This window comes from Ovis aries, chromosome X (genome assembly GCF_016772045.2).
Source record: "Ovis aries strain OAR_USU_Benz2616 breed Rambouillet chromosome X, ARS-UI_Ramb_v3.0, whole genome shotgun sequence".
Lineage (NCBI taxonomy): Eukaryota > Metazoa > Chordata > Mammalia > Artiodactyla > Bovidae > Ovis > Ovis aries.
In genome coordinates, this window is record NC_056080.1 from 26738364 (window position 1) to 26757533 (window position 19170).

The window sequence follows — 19170 nt, forward strand, 5'->3', positions numbered from 1 at the left end:
TATTTCCCCACCTTGCTATGCTTTGTGGACCTGAAAGATTGCTGGAATCTTAGAGAGAGGGAGATTTAGCAGCAGGAAAAATTCCTCGGGCATCCCTGAGACGTCACACTGTGGCCGAAGGCATTCATTAATTCTCAAGACTGCTAGCTAACTAAAGGTCTGAAAGCCTCACAGTTCCACCTCGTGAGTATTAGTGCCCTGAATGAGAAATCCTGTTTGCACTGCAGACGTCCAGGCTTGTTGTCCAAGCACCCTCGGTTCCCCAGAATAAATTCACACTGGGGCTGAGGAGTATCCCGGAACCCTATCTGCCAAGATGTCTGCGAGCAGGAAGCTTTCTAGGTACACCAGTTAGAAGGAGGTGCAGTGATGCAGAAAGGCCCACTCGCATCAGGCGTCTGAATGGCTGGTTGCTGATAAAGATCTCCGTTCCAAAGCAAAGGAGCAGGCTAATGTACATAAAGATTCTCCTGGACCCCTACGCAAAATATTGTGGTCCCAGAAGGACCCACAGGTCACCAATAACAGAGCAGAATGTTTCCAGAAGTCTTTTCTCAGTGCCAGTGGCCAGGGTAGCATCATTGAGGAGGAACACTCTGTAGGTGCCTCCTGATCAAAATGCATGAGATGCATTAAGGGCTCTGAGTCCTGGCTCTATCAGGAGGGTGATGGTCACAAGGGTACAGATGCCACTAAATAATAGTTTGACTCGGGGCTATACGGTTGTAGGAACCTTAGGTGCTGGGTAGGCTGGTGATCGGAACCTCCCCAGGGACACTAGCAAGGAAGTCCGTGACTAAAAGGGTTCAAAGTGCCATAGCAAAAGAGGTAGCTGAGGACCTTAAGAGTTATAGCTTCTATATGATGCGGTAAGTTGGTGGCTTAAGAAGGTTTGCTTCCTGCACACATAATCAGAAGTAGGCCGGAAATAGTCACGGAACCTTTGAGCCATGGTACTGTTGGTGATCGGTGAGTCTGCTGGGTACAGGAGACCAAGGTGAGGGATGGTGGCGTACAAGGGTCAAATTAACTGAAAGTGTACTGGAGAAATATGGTGTCTGATGGGGCTCAAAATTCCTTTGCTTATAGGGCCCACTGTATCTTGGTCAGAGATCTATACCTCAGTCTAATATGGTCCAGTTGCAGCAGTATTCTGGTGGTTAAATTGGACCAATAGCTTGTGCTTCCAATATGGGCTGTGGGTAGAAAGTACCTCACAAAATCATTTGAAGGTGGAATGGCCATCACAAGGGGTACTGGGGCGACAAGGCCTGCAGGCGGTTTCTGGTAAGGCTGTATATTCCACAGCAAGGTATATTAATTTACTTTGTACGAATGCAGTGCACTGACAGTCTAATTACCAAAAGGCTCACCTAGACATCAAGTCGGGGGAATGGTGTCCAGAAGTACACCACCAAGTCATCATTAAGGTGTCAGGAATGTAGCACAGTAGGCTTCTGTGTTGTGAGAAGGAGCGATGGCTTGCTGGGCCTAAGGTGTAAAGGCTGCCCTCTGCTGAAGTGCTGGTAGTATGACTTCATGAGTCCATTGAGGGGTATGAAGAATCCATGGAACGTTATGGAGGAGTCCAGTTGCTGGCCGGAATACCAAACTGGACCAATCTGGACTGCTGAACGGTGGCCCAGAGAGATATTACTTCATCAGTTTCGTTGAGGCATACCCCTCCCCAGCCAGTGGCTAGTGCCATGACCATGTGTTTTCCTTTCCACCTCAAGTGGACCGTCTGGTCACTAAAGTACATCAATACTCGCTAGCACACATACAGATTGGGAGCCAGTAAGCATTCCGGATTACTTGCTGACAGGAAGTCTGGTGATCGGAAGGTTTTCTGCGTGCACTACCCAGAAGCCAGTGCGGTGTTAAAAAAGGACCCACTTGCTACAGTGTTCTCGATATGTGGTTTTCAATAAAGCCATATATTCTTCAGCAATAGAGCAAGCTATTTCCCATTAGAGCTCTCCTGGAACCCAGTATGGGAGCGGCATGGTGTTTTAAAGGCCAAGCAGGGCACTAGTGCCAGGGTAGAAGGTGTCCAAAAGTGGTTCAGAGTGCCAGTTCCCTCGACTACATGTGTCTGGAAGAATTCCAACAAGTCCTGGTGGTGGTTTAGTCTCTTAGTCTTGTCCGACTCTTGCGACCTCATGGACTGTAGCCTGCCAGGCTCCTCTTTTCATGTGATTCTCCAGTCAAGAATAGTGGAGTGGGTTGCCATTTCCTTCTGCAGTTATCTTCCCGACCCAGGGATCAAACTCAGATCTCCTGCACTGCAGGCAGAGTCTTTACCAACTGAGCTGCGAGGTGTGGTATGCTGTGCTTAGTCACTCAGTCGTGTCCAACTGAGCTACAAGGTAGATGCAGCCTACAGTTAGGGAGATGGTCTGAAAGGTATATACTTTCTTGATGGCTTTGGGCCAGAAGGAGCTCTGAAATTATACTGAGGGGTAATTGGTTATTGGCAGGAACTGAGACACATGCAAAGCAGGTCGGGATGGTGGCCTAAATGGCTTGTGACTGAACCAAAAGGAATTTTGAGCAGCGGGGCAAACTTACATTCAAAATCTCTCGGTCCACAGCATCCACTGGGGCTAAAAGTTATCCCTGACATGCTTCAGCGTGGATGAGCTTTCATAACTCCAATAAGACTGTAGAATGCTGCCAAAGGGGTCTAGGAACTGGAACATCCCACAAGGCCCATATTGCACAGCAAGGGTTTGGGGTAAGTCTCATCACCAAAGGGGCCCTGGTGCAGAAGTGGATGGGCACATGGTGTCCAGTAGTCCCTCCCCAGCCCTGTTCTCCTCATGACCTGCTTCCATACTAATAGAGTCCAGAAGTGTCTTGGGTTTCAGCACCATGGACAGTACATTCTGGAAGAGCCTGTAGGGACCTAGAGATTGAATTGATCAGGCAGTCCAACAACTACATAATTCACATCTTACAAGAAGAGAGATGGTCAGAAGGTACATGGTTGCCCAGCTTTCAGACCACGTTATAGATCTTAGGACACCTGGAATTCTAGGGTCTGATGTGAATGGTGATCATAATGTGCTATGTGTACTAAATTCTGCAAAGACTCTTGACAGAAAGGATTCTAGGTATCATTTCAAATGGGATAGCTGAGGAATATAAGAGCCATAGTTTCCCATGCCTGTCCGATATCCAGAAGGTTTCTCCTTTCTGTATCACATTATCAGGCACATGCAAGGAACTTTTGGTTCCCAGGCAAGCAGGATAAACCCAGGTCAGAAGGAAGCTGGGAAGCATAGCAAAGGAGTAGGATGGTGATCAGAAAATCCATCAGTGCACCAACATTGGGGGGAAGTGTGATGTCTGGAATTGTGATGTCTGAAAGCACTCAGCTTTCTTAATTCCATGTGCCCAGTTTGTTCCATTGTGAAGCCTGTATTATGAGTGAAAATGCTCTGGTTTCAAAAGCATTTTGGAAAACTAGTGGCTGGAAATCACCCAGGTGCCCATCACATCAACAGAGTTTGATTAGAAATTAGATCCAGAAGGGGCTTCATGATATTGTGTGGTGTTAGGTGCCTAAATGGAACCATGGGAACAGGCATATTGGAAAGTATGGTTCACAGTAGGGCCACGTAGTCCACAAAACAGATTTTCTTTTGGCCAATAACACGCTAGGTTTTCAGAAGTGTATTTCGAAAATGGGACCACTAGTCAGCATGTCTGGGCAGATGCTGTCCTGAACTGTCTCCCATAGCACTGGTGCAGGGGCAACTTCACCTCTAGAAGAGTCCTAGGGCCTGAGATATCAAGATGGACTCAGGCCAAAATGTCTCCTCTTGCTGACAGACTAGTAGGAGGAGCTTGGGTTACACTACAGAAGTGTAGTTGGGAGCCTAAAATATCCCTGAAATCTTAAAGAATTGATATGTGTTGGAATGAAGATACCCTCCCTAAGAGGGTACAAATGGTGGCCTACACGGTTCATGATTCCTGGAATGGAATCACTCATGATATCTCTAGTGAGGCCTGTATTGTGAACAGAGGTGCTGTTGTTCAAACACCAGGCTGACAGTTGCTGCGGGGGACAGTAGTATTTGGGAGGATGTACTCCCCTTCTGCCACCCGTGAGCATGCTGCTCACCCAAGCAAGGTACACACTTCTCAGTTCTCCAGGCTTCACCAAGGTGGGAGCTGGCAGGAATCCTGGAAACATAGATAGTGCCAAGTCTGGTGGCTTGAAGGCTCCCTGGTGCACCACGCAGCTTAAGGCAGATTGTGAAAGGGGCCATCTTGTACCAGGTCTCTAGATAAATGATCACTTAAAGGGTTTTGTGTTCTACAGCACCAGGCAGTCTGTTGTCCTTGTAGAATCCAGTGCACAGACAGCCTGGTCTCTGAGAATATACCTGGTCTCTGAGAACACAGCACCAGGGCAGGACCACAAGAAATGCTGCAAGTGCAAGTATCCAGAAACATTTTCCTGGGTGTTGAGATGGAAAAACTGCCCAATGGGCTCTGGGTACCACAGTCTACTGAGCGTGTGATTATAGAAGGGCATGTGCAAATGGTGCAGCTGAGCACTGGAACTTCCAAATGTCCCAAGAGCTAGTCCTGACCAGTGGCTGGAGGAGTTCTCATTTCTACAGCATGCAGGAAGCCTGGGGGCCAAAGTACCTTCAGTTCCTAGGCATGCTAGAAGAACCTATGCAAGAGAGAACCTGAGAACCCTAGCAAGAACCCATATCTGTGGTTGGAAGGTTCATTAGGGTTCCCATGTGTTGTTGGGTAGAGGGGAAGGGGAAAGATGGCTGAAATGGTTCCAACACAAAATCGAAAGTACCCACTTACCTCAATGCCTGTCATGTACTGTGAATGAAAGTGCTCCCATATTGGCAGTAGACAGCCAAACTGATGGCTGGAAAGCCCCAGGCCCCAAGCACAGTGGTGTGTCATAGATGGGAACTACTCCAAAACTCCTTGCTAAGGAAGGCCCACTTGACCCTCATGTGAAAGAATATGGATGCCAAAACGTGTCTGGAGTAGCAGCATTTTACAAAAATGGTTCCCAATAAGGCTATATATTCCACAGCATAGGCTCTGTCCAGGGGCAATGGGAGCCCTGGATGTAGGTAGTGTCTCCACTAAAAGGCCCTCTGTGAAGCAGTATCTTCCAGGAATAATGCCTGGTTACCAGCTACGGGCATGGAAATGTCTCAGGAATGAGGGTGACATACCCAAAAAATGAAAAGCTTTATTCTTCTCTGAGCCTAGTTAGAGGATCCCGGGTTTCCATCACATGAGAATAGTGTAGGAGCCTTAATTAGCATCTGAACCTTTCAAAGTAGTGAGGTTGTTGGCTGGAAGGTTCTCTGGGGCACCAACATGAGGGACAGCTAGTGTCTGAGAGAACTAAGATTCGCTGGCTAGTAAGCTCTCACCTTCCTCTGGGATGATACTGCTGTGATCCCAAAGTCTCTCCATCTAAGGTGGGCAGACAGGTCACCAAGAAGCCTAGGTTCCCATGAACATGAAAAAAGTTGGGCCAGCAGGAACCTGGAATCCTATTTAGCAAAAGTCCAATGGCACGAAATTCCCCAGGCACTTTGACATCAAGATGCAGTGGCAAAAGATGTCCCTTCCATCAGTTATCTGGGTGGATGGTTAGCCTTAGAGCAGTGTGTGCCAAAATTCTGGCCCAGGATAGTGCTCATATGTGTTCTCCTAGAGCTCAGTGCAGAAGTAGTTTGGCTTCAGAAAGAATCCACAGGGCACATTCCCGAGACCAGTACATGATTGGAAGTGCTCCCTGGGCAAGAGGGCCCTGAACCAAAGATGGGCAGAAGAGCCTTAGGAAGCTAGAGTCCAGGCTGTGAGTTTGAGAGCCACAAAGAATGTGATGTGGTCCTCCAGCTGATGGATGGACTACAACCATGAGGACATGTGGAACTCTAGATGCAAGGACCAGATGGTGCTAGGAAGGTGCCCAGGGACACAATGGGAGTGAAATTCCATGCTTCAAAGGGTTCTGGATTCTGGATTCTGTTTCAAGTGGGATAGCTGACGACCCTCCCCATGGGCAGGCCTGGCTAGTGGCTGCAAAGGCCCTGATCTCTGCATCACAATGTCAGTATAGTGACCTAATCATTTCAGGTAATTCTGGACTATAAGGAACACCAGACCCTAAAGTTGGAAACACGTTGTTGTCTTGAAAGCTCCTTGATTCATGCATGTTTTGGGGAAGTACAGTGTCTGAAAGAGTTGAGATTCTTTAGCTGTGAGGGATCTGGCAGTTTAGTTACCATGAGGGCCATATTGAATAGCAAGAGTTTTGGGAAAGACCCTGGCACAACCGTCGGTGGTAAATCTCTCTGCCAAAGGGGCCCTCAGTGCAGAAGTGGTCAGGCACATGGTGTCCAGAGGCCCTCCCCAGCCACGTGCCCCTCTTGACCCAGAACGCAGGCTGAGTCCAGAAGTGTTCCTGTCGTCAGCACCACGGACAGCACATTCTGGAGAAGACCTAAGGATCAAGATGGACAGGAGGTCCAAGGGCTGTAGGTTCCGCATACTACACAAGAGTGATGGTCAGAAGGTTACACGGTTGCTCAGCTTCCAGGCCAAGTGTTAGATCTTAGGACACCTGGAATTCTGAAGTGTAGGCTGGATGGTGATCCCAATGTGCTATGTATACTAGGTTTTTCAAAGACTCTTGACAGAAAGGATCTAGGTAGCATTTCATATGGGATAGCTGAGCATTATAAGGACGATAGTTTCCCATACCTCTCCAGTATCCAGAATGTTTCTAGTATCTATATCACATTATCAGGCTTAGGCAAAGAAGTTTTGGTTTCCAGGCAAGCAGGATAAATCCAAGTCAGAAGGAACCTGGGAAACATAGCAAAGGGGTATGATGGTGATCAAAGAAATCCATCAGTGGACCCACGGGGGGAAGTGTGATGGCTAAAAGGGCTGAGGTTTCTTAAGTGCAAGAGCCAGTGTATTCCACTGTGAGGCCTACATTGTGAGTGAAAAGGCCCTGGTTTAAACAGCCTTTTGAAAAAATAGCAGATGGATATCACTCAGATGCCCAGCACACCAGCAGACTTTGATTAGCTTTAGGGCCAGAAGGCTTGCATGATATTAACATGGGTGGTGTAAGGTGCCTCAATGGGACCACGGGCACAGGCATACTGGAAAATATGGTTCACAGTAGGGTCAGGTATTCCATAGCACAGATTTAGTCTTGGCCAACAAGACCCTTGGTTTTTGGATGTACAGTTGCAAACAGGCCTCCAGGACAGCATGCCTGGACAGATAGTGTCCTGAACCTCCTCCCATGGTACTGGTGCAGGGGCAAGAACACATCTAGAAGAATCTCAGGGCCTGAGAAATCAAGATGGACTTAAAATGTCACCTCCTGCTGACAGACCAATAGGAGGAGCCTGGGTTCCACCACACATGGGTGATTAGAAGCCTGAACGATCCTGGGAACCTTTGTGAATGGACTTGTTCATGGCAGAAAGATTCTTCAGGGTTTTCAAGTGGGGACAAATGGTGGCCTAGAGGGTTCATGATTCCTAGGCTGGGAGCACCCATGATATCTCAGTCAGAAATGTAATGTGAACAGAGGTGCTCTGGTTCAAACACCAGGCCCACAGTTGCTCTGTGGATGATAGTGCTATGAGGGAAAGTGCTCTCCTTCCCCCACCAACAAGCAGGCTGGTTGTCCAGGAGAGTAACATATTTCTCAGTTCTCCAGGCTGCACACAGGGTGAGAGTTGGCAAGAATCCTAGAACCCTTGATGGCTGTAAGTCTTGCACCTGGAACGATCTTGAGTGTACTGTGCAAATGAAGGCAGGACGTGAAAGGGGCAGTCTTGTACCAGGGCCCTAGATGAGTGGTTGATTACAGGGCTCTGTGTTCCACAGCACCAGGCGGCCTGTGGTCCTTGGAGAACACCATGCACAGATAGCAAAGTCTCTGAGAGTGTCAACAGGACACAGCTTCAGGGCAGGGTCACCAAAAGTACTCCAAGTGCAAGTGTCCAGAACATCTCCTTGCTCCTGAATAGAAAACCACTCCTGATGAGCTATGGGTGCCGCAGCCAAGTAGAAGGTGATTATGGAAAAGTGATGTGCAAACAGTGTAGCTGAGCCAGGCTACACCTGGATGAGTTCTTTCTGCATCATGCAGGAAGCCTGGTGGCCAAAGTATATTCAGTCCCTCAGCATGCTAGAAGTCCCCATCCAAGAGAGAACCCAAGAACCCTAGCAGGGAGCCACATCTGTGGTTGGAATTTTCATTAGGGCTCCCATGTGGGCTTGGGTAGAGGGGAAGGGGAAAGGTCGCTGAAATGGTTCCAACAACAGAACTTAAATTACCCACTTTACCTCAGTGTGTGTCACGTACTATGACTGAAAGTGCTCCCATTTCAACACTAGACAGCTAAACTGATGTCTGGAAAGCCCCAGGCCCCAAGAACACTGGTGCATCGTAGATAGGACCTACCCCAAAACTCCATGGTGAAGAAGCCCCTCCTGACACTCATGTGGCAGACTCTGGGTGCTCAAATGCATGTGGAGTAGCAGCATTTTACAAGAATGTTTCCCACTAGGGCTGTATATAACAAATATGGCTCTGACTAGGGCCAATGGGAGCCCTGGATGCAGGTACTGTCTCCACTTAAGGACCCTCTGTGCAGCAGTGTCTTCCAGGGGTAATGCCTGGAAGAGGGGTATCAGTGAGGGGCATGGAAATGGCCCAGGCATGAGAAGGTGACATACCCAAGAGTGAAAAGCCTTGTTCTTCTCTTAGCCCAGTTGGAGAGACCTGGGTTTCCATCATGTGAGAATAGTGTAGGAGCCTTAATTATCATCAGAAACTTACCAAGTAATCAAGTTGTTGGCACGAAGGTTCTCCTAGTCATCAGCACAGCAGACAGCTAGTGGCCAAGAGAACTCCAGATTCCCCAGCTAGCAAGCTCTTGGTTCCTCTGGGATAGTGCTGTGACCCCAAAAGTTCTGCACCTAAGAGGGGCATACTGGTCACCAATAAGCCTGGGTTCTCATGAATATGCAGAAATTAGGGGCTAGCAGGAAACCTGAAGCTCTAGCTAGCAAAAAGTCCGATGGCCAGAAGTTCCCGCAGGCACTTCCAGATCAAGATGGAGTGGGGAAGAGAGGTCCCTTGCATCAGATCTCTGGGTGGATGGTTAGCTTAGGGTACTGTGTGCCACAATTCGGGGCAGGAGAGTGCTTGTGTGTGTTCTTCTGGAGCTCAGTGCTCCAGTGGTTTGGCAGCAGAAAGAATCTACAGGGAATGTGCCAGAGCACAGTACATGTCCAGCAGTGCTCCCTCGGTGAGAGGGCCCTGAACTAAAGGTGGGCAGAAGAGCCTTAGGAACCTAGAGTTCAAGCTGTGAGTTTCACGGCCACTAAGAAAGTGATGATTGAAGTGTATCTGATCCTCCAGCTGATGGATGGACTAGTGCCATAAGGACAAGGTGGAACTCTAGATGCAGGGACCAGATGGTGCTAGGAAGGTGCCCAGGGACACAATGGGTGTGGAATTCTATGTCTGAAAGGGTTCTAGGTTCTGTTTCAAGTGGGAAAGCTGAGGACCATCCCAAAGACCAGGCCTAGCTGGTGGCTGCAAAGGCCCTGATCTCTGAATCACAATGTCAGTCTAGTGATCTAATCATTTTTTAAGTCTACAGGGGAGCCAAACTATTCTGGACCCTAAGGAACATCAGACCCTAAGGGAGGAAACACGTCGTTGACTTGAAAGTTCATTCGTTCATCCATTCTATTGGTACGTTCAGTGCCTGAAAGGGTTGAGATTCCTTAGCTGTGAGGGCTCAGGTTACATAAGCCCCAGTCTGGTACTGTGACCCAAAGAGCTTCAGTTTTAACAGCTGCCATTAAAGTAACCACCCGAAATCCCCTTGGTTCCAGGCATGTCCATGAACTTTGAGCAGTAGGAGTGCCTGGACACTTGCCTGATGTGATGGTGTCTAATTTTGACTGAGACAAGCAGGATACAGGAAATGTGGTTTTCAAGTAGGCTGTATATTCCATATCACAGGGTTTGGGGGGAGGTGCCCATGCCACGCGACTCCAGTTCACTGGCGATCTGGCTAAATCAGGACCCCCAGGGCAGTAGTTCCAATGGCAGGTGCTGTCTGGAAATACCCCCAAGGATACCACTGTGCTGCGGCTGCTAAGTCACTTCAGTCGTGGAGAAGGAATCCAGAAAAGTCCCAGGGATTGAGAAAATCTAGATGGATGCAGACCTAAAGGGATCATCAGGTTGATGGCTCAATAGGAGGAGCCCATATTTCCCCGCCAGAGTTTGGTTTGCTGACCTAGAGGATTGCTGGAATCTTGGAGAGAAGGAAATTTAGCGGCAGGAAATATACCTGGGGCATCCACAAGAGGGCAGACTGTGGCTGAGAGAGCTCATTGAATCTCAAGACTGCTAGTTAATTGAAGGTCTGAAAAGCTCACAGTTCCACCTGGGGGATATTAGTATCTAGAGGGGGAAGTCTTCTGTTTTCACCTCTGTCAGGCAGCCTGGTTACCGAAGCACCCACGGTTCACGAGAATAAATTCACAGTGGGGGCTGGGAAGGAACTGGGGACTCTAGCTGCTAAGATGTCTGCAGGCAGTAGCATTACGGGTACACCAGTTAGAGGGAGGTGCAGTGATGCTAAGGGCCCTCTCACTGCAGGAGGCTGAACGACTGGTTGCCAATAAAGAACTAACTTCCAAAGCAAAGGTGCAGGCTACTATACATAAAGGCTCTCCTGTAAGCCTACACAAAGTATTCTGGTCTCAGAAAGGACCCACAGGTAACCAGGACCAGAACAGAATGTGTCCAGAAGTCCTTTGTGAGTGCCAGTGGCCTGGGCAGCATCACTGCAGAGGAATACCCTGTAGGTTCTTCCTGATCAAAACGGATAAGATGCACTAAGGGCTCCGTGTCCTGGCCCTATCGGGAGGGTGATGGTCACAAGGGTACAGAGTGCCACTAAATAACAGTGAGGTGCGGGGCCGTGAGTGTAGGAACCTTAGGTGCCAGTGATCGGAACCTCTCCAGGGACAATAGCGAGCAAGCCCGTGACTGAAAGGGTTCAAAGTGCTATGGCACATGAGCTAGCGGAGGACTGGAAGAGCAATTGACTCACCACAGGCAAGCCTAACACCTGACCTGAAGGGTTCTAGGTTCTGCATCACAGGGGAAGGTTGGTGGCTTAAGAACGTTTGGTTCCAGGGAACATGATGGTCAGTAGACCGGAAATAGTCCCGGAACCTTAGAGCCAGGCTACTGTTGGTGGTCAGTGATTCTGCTGGGCACTGGAACTCAAGGTGAAGAATGGTGGCCTACAAGTGTCAAATTTCTTAGCTGAAAGCATACTGGAGAAATAAGGTGGCCAACGGGATTCAAAATTCCTTTGCTTAAGTGCCCACTCTATGTTTTTCAGAGCTGTATACCTCAATCTAATATTTTCCAGTGTCAGCAGTAGGCCAACGGTCAAACTGGACCGGAAGCTTGTGCTTCCAATATGGGCTGTGGGCAGAAAGCAACTCCCAAAAACATTTAAAGGTGGAATGGCCCTCATGAGGAGTACTGGGGCCAAAGGGCCCACAGCTGGCTTCAAGTAAGGCTGTATATTCCACAGCAAGATATCTTAATTCAGATTGTAGGAACACAGTGCACTGATAGTCTGCCAAAAGGCTCACCCGAACAAGAAAGTCAGGGGGAACGTTGCCCAGAAGTACCCCACAAAGTCATCATTGAGGTGTTAGGCATGTACCACAGTAAGGTACTTTGTTGTGAGAAGGAGTGATGGCTTGCTGGGCCCAAGGCATAAAGGCCACCTTCTGCTCAAGGGCTAGTTTGAGGACCAAATGAGTCCATTTAAGGACAGGAAGAATCCATGGAACCGTATGGAGGAGGCAGGTTGCTGGCCAGAATATGAGTGTGGGGCACCATCTGGAATGCAGTACGGTGGCCCAGAGGGATCTTACTTCATCAGTTTGGTTGAGGCATACCCCTCCCCAGCCAGTGGCTAGTGCCATAACCATGTACTTTCCTTTCTACCACAAGTGGACTGTCTGGTCACTAAAGAAACGTAGTATTCCCTGGCACAGATACAGATTGGGGGCCAGGAGGTATTCTGGATTGCTTGCTGACAGGAAGTGTGGTGGTCAGAAGGTTTTCTGGGTGCACTGCATGAAAGGTGGTATGGTTTTAAATAGGAGCCCCTTGCACCAGTGTTCTTGATAAGTGATTGTCAATAAAGCCAGATATTTTTCAGCAATAGAGCAGACCATTTCCCATAAGGGCTCTCCTGGAACCCAGTACGGAGGCAGCATGGTCTTTTAAAGGATGAGCTGGGCACTGCACCTGGGCAGAAGGTGTCTGGAAGAGGTTCAGTTGCCCATGCCCTGAACAGCATGTGTTGAAAGAACCCTCATAATCCTAGATACACAGTCAGTGTGTTCTACAGCTTGCAGTAAGGGAGATGGTCTCAAAAGTATATACTTTCTTGATGACTTTGGGCTGGAAGGATCTCTGGAATTGTAGTGAGGGGTGATTGGTTATTGGCAGGTTCTGGAAAGCATGCAGAGCAGGTAGAGACGATGGCCGAAATGGCTCAAGTGACTAAATCGAAAGGAATTCTGAGCAGCAGGTCAAACTTACAGTCAAAATCTCTGGGGCCACAGTATCCACTTGGGTGAAAAGGTATCCCTGAAATGCTTCAGCGTGAAAGGGTCTTCATGACTGCAATAAGACTGTAGAATGCTGCCCAAGGGGTCTAGGCAGGTGGAACTTCCAATGAGGGCCATATTGCACAGCAAGGGTTTGTGGTAAGGCCCCTAGCACAGCCATGGGTGGTAAGTCTCATCGCCAAAGGAGCCCTGGTGCAGAAGTGGCCGAGTACATGGTGTCCCGAAGTCCCTCTTCAGCCCTGTGCCCCTCATGACCTGCTTCCAGTCTAACAGTCTGGAGTAGACTCTAGGGTTCAGCACCCTGGACAACACATTCTGGGAGAGCCCTTAGGGACCTAGAGATCGAGTTGGACACATTGTCCTACGGGTTATAGGTTCTACGGGTTATAGGTTCTACATCCTACAAGAAGAGAGATGGTCAAAAGGTATACTGTTGTCCAGCTTTCAGACCATGTTGTAGATCTTAGGACACCTGGAACTCTGGGGTCTAGGGTGGATGGTGATCATAATGTGCTATGTATACTAATTTCTTTATAGGCTCTTGACAAAGGATTCTAGGTAGTGTTTCAAATGGGACAGCTGAAGTCTATTAGGGCCATAGTTTGCTATGCCTCTCTGGTATCCAGAAGGTTTCTTGTTTCTGTATCACATTATCAGGCATGGGCAAAGAACTTTTGGTTCCCAGGCAAGCAGGATAAATTCATATCAGATGAAACCCAGCAAGCATAGCAAAGGAATACTTTGGTGATCAAAAAATCCATCAGTGTACCCACGTTGGGGGTAAGTGTGGTGACTGAAACTGCTCAGCTTTCTTAACTCCAAGTGTCCAGTTTATTCCACTGTGGACCTGTAATTATGAATGAAAATTCTCTGGATTCAAAAGTGTTTTGAAAAGCTGGTGTCTGGAAATTACCCAGGTGTCCAGCACACCAACAGACTTTGATTAGAAATTTAGAGCAAAAAGGGTCTTCATGTTATTAACATGTGTGGTGTTAGGTGCCTAAATGGGACCATGGGTTCAGGCATACTGCAAAGTATGATGCACAGTAGGGCCACATAGTCCAAAGCACAGATTTGGTCTTGGACAACGAGACCCTAGGTTTTCAGAAGTACAGTTGGAAACGGGCCCCTGGGGCAGCATGCCCAAGCAGATGGTGTCCTGAACTGCCTCCAATGGCATCAGTGCAGGGGCAGCCTCACATCCAGAAAAGTCTCAGGGCGTGAGAAACCAAGATGGACTCAGGCCAGAAATGTCTCTTCCTGCTGGCAGACTAATAGGAGGAGCCTGGGTTCCACCACAGAAGTGTAATTGAGTGACTGAGTGAGTGAAAGTTGCTCAGTTGTGTCCGACTGTTTGCTACCCCCACGGGCTATACAGTCCATGGAATTCTCTAGGCCAGAATACTGGAGTGGGTAGGCTCCCCTTCTCCAGCAGATCTTCCCAACCCAGGGATTGAACCGGGGTCTCCTGCATTACAGGTAGATCCTTTACCAACTGAGCTATCAGGGAATCCCTATAGAAGTGTGATTGGGAGCCTAAAACATCCTCAGAACCTTATAAAATGGATTTGTTGTTGGCATGAAGGTTTTTGAGGGTCCCAAGGAAGGACAAATGGTGGCCTACAGGGTTCATGATTCCTGGGCTGGAATTGCCCATGGCATCTCTAATGAGGCCTATACTGAAAATAGGTGCTCTGGTTCAAACATGAGGCTGATAGTTGCCCTGGGAGACAATAGTGTTTGAGGGAAAGTTCTCTTTTGCCACCCATGAGCAGGCTGGTCACTCAAGAGGGCAACACACTTCTCAGTTCTCCAGGCTTCACAAAGGTGGGTGCTGGCAGGAATCCTGGAACCCTAGATGGCAGCAAGTCTGGTGTCCAGAAGGCTCCCTGGGGCACTGCACAGATGAAGGCACCATGTGAAAGGGACCATCTTGCACCAGGGCTCTAGATAAGTGGTTACTTACAGGGTTCTATGTTTCACAGCACCAGGCAGCCTGTGGTCCTTGTAGAACCAGTGCACAGACATCCTGGTCTCTGAGAGTATCCCCGGGATACAGCGCCAGGCCAGGGTCACCAGAAGTGCTCCAAGTGCAAATGTCCAGATGGAAAACCATACCAGATGGGCTCTGGCTGCCACAGAATACATTAAGGGTGATTGTGTCACGGGCATGTGCAAATGGTGTAGGTGAGCACTGCAACCACTAAATGTCCCTAGAACTAGGCCTGACCAGTGGCTGGAGAAGTTCTCATTTCTACATCACACGGGAAGCCTGGTTGCCAAAGTACCTTCAGTTCCTGGAAGGTTCCTAGCAGTTCTGCATGCTAGAAGACCCCATACGAGCAAGAACCTGAGAACCCTAGCAAGGAGCCACATCTGTGGTTTGAAGTTTCATTAGGGCTCCCATGTGGGACTGGGTAGAGGGGAAGGGGAAAGGTGGCTGAAATGGTACCAACACAAAAATCGAAAGTATGCACTTGACCTCAGTGCATGTCATGTACTGTGACTCAGTGTGCTCCCATTTCAGCAGTAGACAGCCAAACTGATGCCTGGAAAGCCCCATGCCCCAAGCAAACTGGTGCATCGTAGATGGATACTACTCAAAACTCCATGGTGAGGAAGGCCCACCTGACTTTTATGTGATACAGTGTGGATACCAAAATGTATATGGAGTAGCAGCATTTTATAAGAATGGTTCCCACTAAGGCTGTATATTTGACAGCACAGGCTCTGTCCAGGGCCAGTGGGAACTCTGGATGCAGGTAGTGTCTCCACTTAAAGGGCCCTCTGCACAGCAGATGTCTTCCAGGAATAATGCCTTGTGTAGCTAGGGGCATAGATATGTCCCAGGCATGAGAGAGTGACATACCCAAAAGTGAAAAGTCTTGTTCAGCTCTGAGCCCATTTGGAGTATCTAGGGTTGCTATCATGTGCGAATAGTGTAGGAGCCGTAATTATCATCAGAACTTTGCAAATCAATGAGGTTGTTGTCAAGAAGGTTCTCTGGGGCACCAACACGAGGGACAGCTAGTGGCCAAGAGAACTAAGATTCACTGGTTAGCAAGCTCTAGGTTCCTCTGGGATAATAGTGCTGTGATCCCACATCTCTCCATCTAAGGTGGGCAGACAGGTCTCCAAGAAGCCTAGGTGCCCATGAACATGAAAAAAGTAGGGGTCAGCAGGAACTGGAACCCTAGCTATCAAAAAATCCAATGGTCAGAAATTCCCCAGGCACTTCCAGATCACGATGCAGAGGGGAAAAGAGGTCCCTTGCACCAGATCTCTCAGTGGATGGTTAGCCTTAGGGCAGGGTATGTGCCAAAACTCCAGCCCAGGATTGTACCTGTATGTGTTCTCCTAGAGCTCAAGTCAGAAGTAGTTTGGCTTCAGAAAGAATCCACAGGGCATGTCCCCCAGCATGGTACATGACTGGAAGTGCTTCCTGGGTGAGAGGGCCCTGGACCCAAGGTGGGCAGAACAGCCTTAGGGACCTAGAGTTAAGGCTGTGAGTTTCACAGCCATTAAGAAGGTGATGATGTGAAGAGTATCTTATCCTCCAGCTGATGGACGGGCTAAGGCCATGAGGACATGTGGAACTTAGAAACAGGGACTAAATGGTGCTAGGAAGATGCCCAGGGACACAATGGGTGTGGAATTCCGTGTCTGAAAAGGTTCTAGATTCTGTTTCGAGTGGGATAGCTGAGGACCATTCCCAAGGCCAGGCCTGCCTAGTGGCTGCAATGGCCCTGATTTCTGAATCAAAATGTCAGGCTAGTGACCTAATCATTTTAGGTCTATAGGGAAGCCAAATACTTCTGGACCCTAAGGAACACCAGACCCTAAGGAGGAAACACATTGATGACTTGAAAGATCATTGGTTCATCCATGCTGTTGGTAAATTCAGTGCCTAAAAGGGCTGAGATTCCCTACTTGTGGGGCTCATGGTACATATGCCCAAGTCTGGTACTGTGACCAAAATAACTCTAGTTTTAAAAGCCACCAGTAATCACCAGAAATCCCGTTCATCCAGAGAATGTCTGTGAACTTGGAGCAGTAAGATTTCCTGGACACTTCCCTTATGCATTGTGGAGTACGGTGCCTAATTTTGCCTGAGACCACAAGGATACGGGAAAGGTCATTTTCAGTTATGCTATATATGCCATAGCATAGGATTTGGGTACAGCCCACCCCATGCTAGTTCACTGGGAATCTGGATAAATCAGGTCTGCAAGGGCAGCACTTCCATGGCAGATGGTGTCTGGAAAGGCCCTCTGGGCCTTCAATGTGCTAGCAGGCAAGAATCCAGAAGAGTCCCAGGGCCTGAGAAAATCTAGATGAATGCAGGCCTAAAGGGATCATCAGGCTGATGGTTTAATAAGAGGAGCCCATATTTCCTTGCCTGAGTATGGTCTGTGGACAAGAAGGATTGCTGGAATCTTGCGTGCATGCTAAGTCAGTTCAGTCCTGTCCAACTCTTTGGGACCTCATGGACTGTAGCCTGCCGGAATCCTTAGTCCCTGGAATTTCCCAGCCATGGATACTGGAGAGGGTTGCCATTTCCTTCTCCAGGGGGATTTTCCCATCCCAGGGGTCAAAGCTGCATCTCTTATGTCTCCTGCATTGGCAGGTGCGTTCTTTACCACTAGCTCTACCAGCTAGAATCTTCGAGATAGGGAAATTTAGTGGCCAGAAAAATTCGTGGGGCATACGCAAGACAGCAGTCAGTGGCCGAGAGCACTAATTAAATCTCAAGACTGTGAGCTAATCGAAGGTCTGAAAGGCTCAGAGTTTCACCTGGTGAGTATTAGTGCCTAGAGCGGGTATTCTCTGCTTGCACTGCAGATGGCCAGGCTTGCTGTCTAAGCACCCTTGGTTCCCCAGAACAAATTGACACTAGGGGTCAGGGAGTATCTGAGAACCCTAGCTTCCAAGAAGTCTGCAGGCAGGAAGCTTTCCAGGTATGCCAGTTAGAAAGAGGTGCAGTGATGCAGAAGGGCCCTCTTGCTGCAAGAGGCTGGATGGCTGATTGTAGATTAAACCAGCTAAAACTTCAGATAAAACTCTGTTCCAAAGCAAAGGTCGGGCTAGTGTACATAAAGGCTCTCCTGGAACACTACACAAAATATTGTGGTCTCAGAAAGCACCCACAAGTCACCAGGACGAGGGCAGAATGTGTCCAGAAGTCTTTTCTGAGTGCCACTGAACAGAGCAGCGTCATTGCGGAAGAACACCCTGTAGGTTCCTCCTGATCAAAATGCATGAGATGCACTAAGGTCTCTGAGTCCTGGCCCTATCAGGAGGGTGATGGTCACAAGGATACATAGTGCCACTAAATAACAGCGAGACTCGGGGTCATAAGAAGTGTAAGAACCTTAGGTGCTGGGTGGGCTGGTGATCAGAACCTCTCAAGGGACACTAGCAAGGAAGCCCATGACTGAAATGGTTCAAAGTTTTATGGCACTCGAGCTAGCAGAGGACTGGAGGGGCAATTGGCTCACCACAGAGAAGCTTAACTCCTGACATGAAGGGTCTAACTTCTGCATGAAAGGGCATGTTGGTGGCTTAAGAATGTTTGGTTCCTGGACACGTGATTGGCAGGAACCTGGAAAAAGTCCCTTAGAGCCAGTGCACTGTTAATGGTCAGTGATTTTGCTGGACACTGGAGCTCGAGGTGAAGGAAGGTGGCCTACAAGGCTCACAATTCTCAGTCTCAAGAGGCCTAGAGAAGTATGGTGGCCGATAAGGCTCAAAATTCCTTTGCTCATAGGACACATTATAGCTCACTCAGAGATCTATACCTGAAAATATGTTCCAGTTTCAGAGGTAGGCGGGTGGTCAGGTTGGACTGACAAGCTGTGCTTCCTGTATAGGCCGTGGACAGGAAGTAACTCATTAAAATGTTTGAAGCTGGAATGGCCTTCACGAGGCTAACAGGATGGGAGTACTGTGGCTGAAGGGCCCCAGGTACCAACAAGCTGTTAGGATGATTTCCAGTAAGGTCCTATATTCCGCAGCAAGAATTCTTAATTCAGTTTGTAGGAACCCAGTGCACTGACAGTCTAGTTGACAAAAGGATCACCCTGACAGTAAAGTCAGGGGGCCGTGGTGTCCGGAAGTACCCCACCAAGGCATCATTTCTGTGTGAAGCATGCATGTACGAAAGTACAGTACTGTGTTGTGAGAAGGAGCGATGGCTTGTGGGGCCCAAGGCATAAACGCTGCCCCTGCTGAATGCTGGTAGGAGGAGCCCATGCTTCCATTGAGGGGTATGAAGAATCCATGGAACCCTATAGAGGAAGCAGGTAGCTGGCCGGAATATAAGTGTGGGGCACCATCTGGACTGCTTGCCGGTGGCCCAGAGGAATCTTACATCAGTTTGCTTAGAGTGGTTGAGGCCAACCCCTCCTCAGCCTGTGGCTAGTGCCATGACCATGTGCTTTCTTTTCT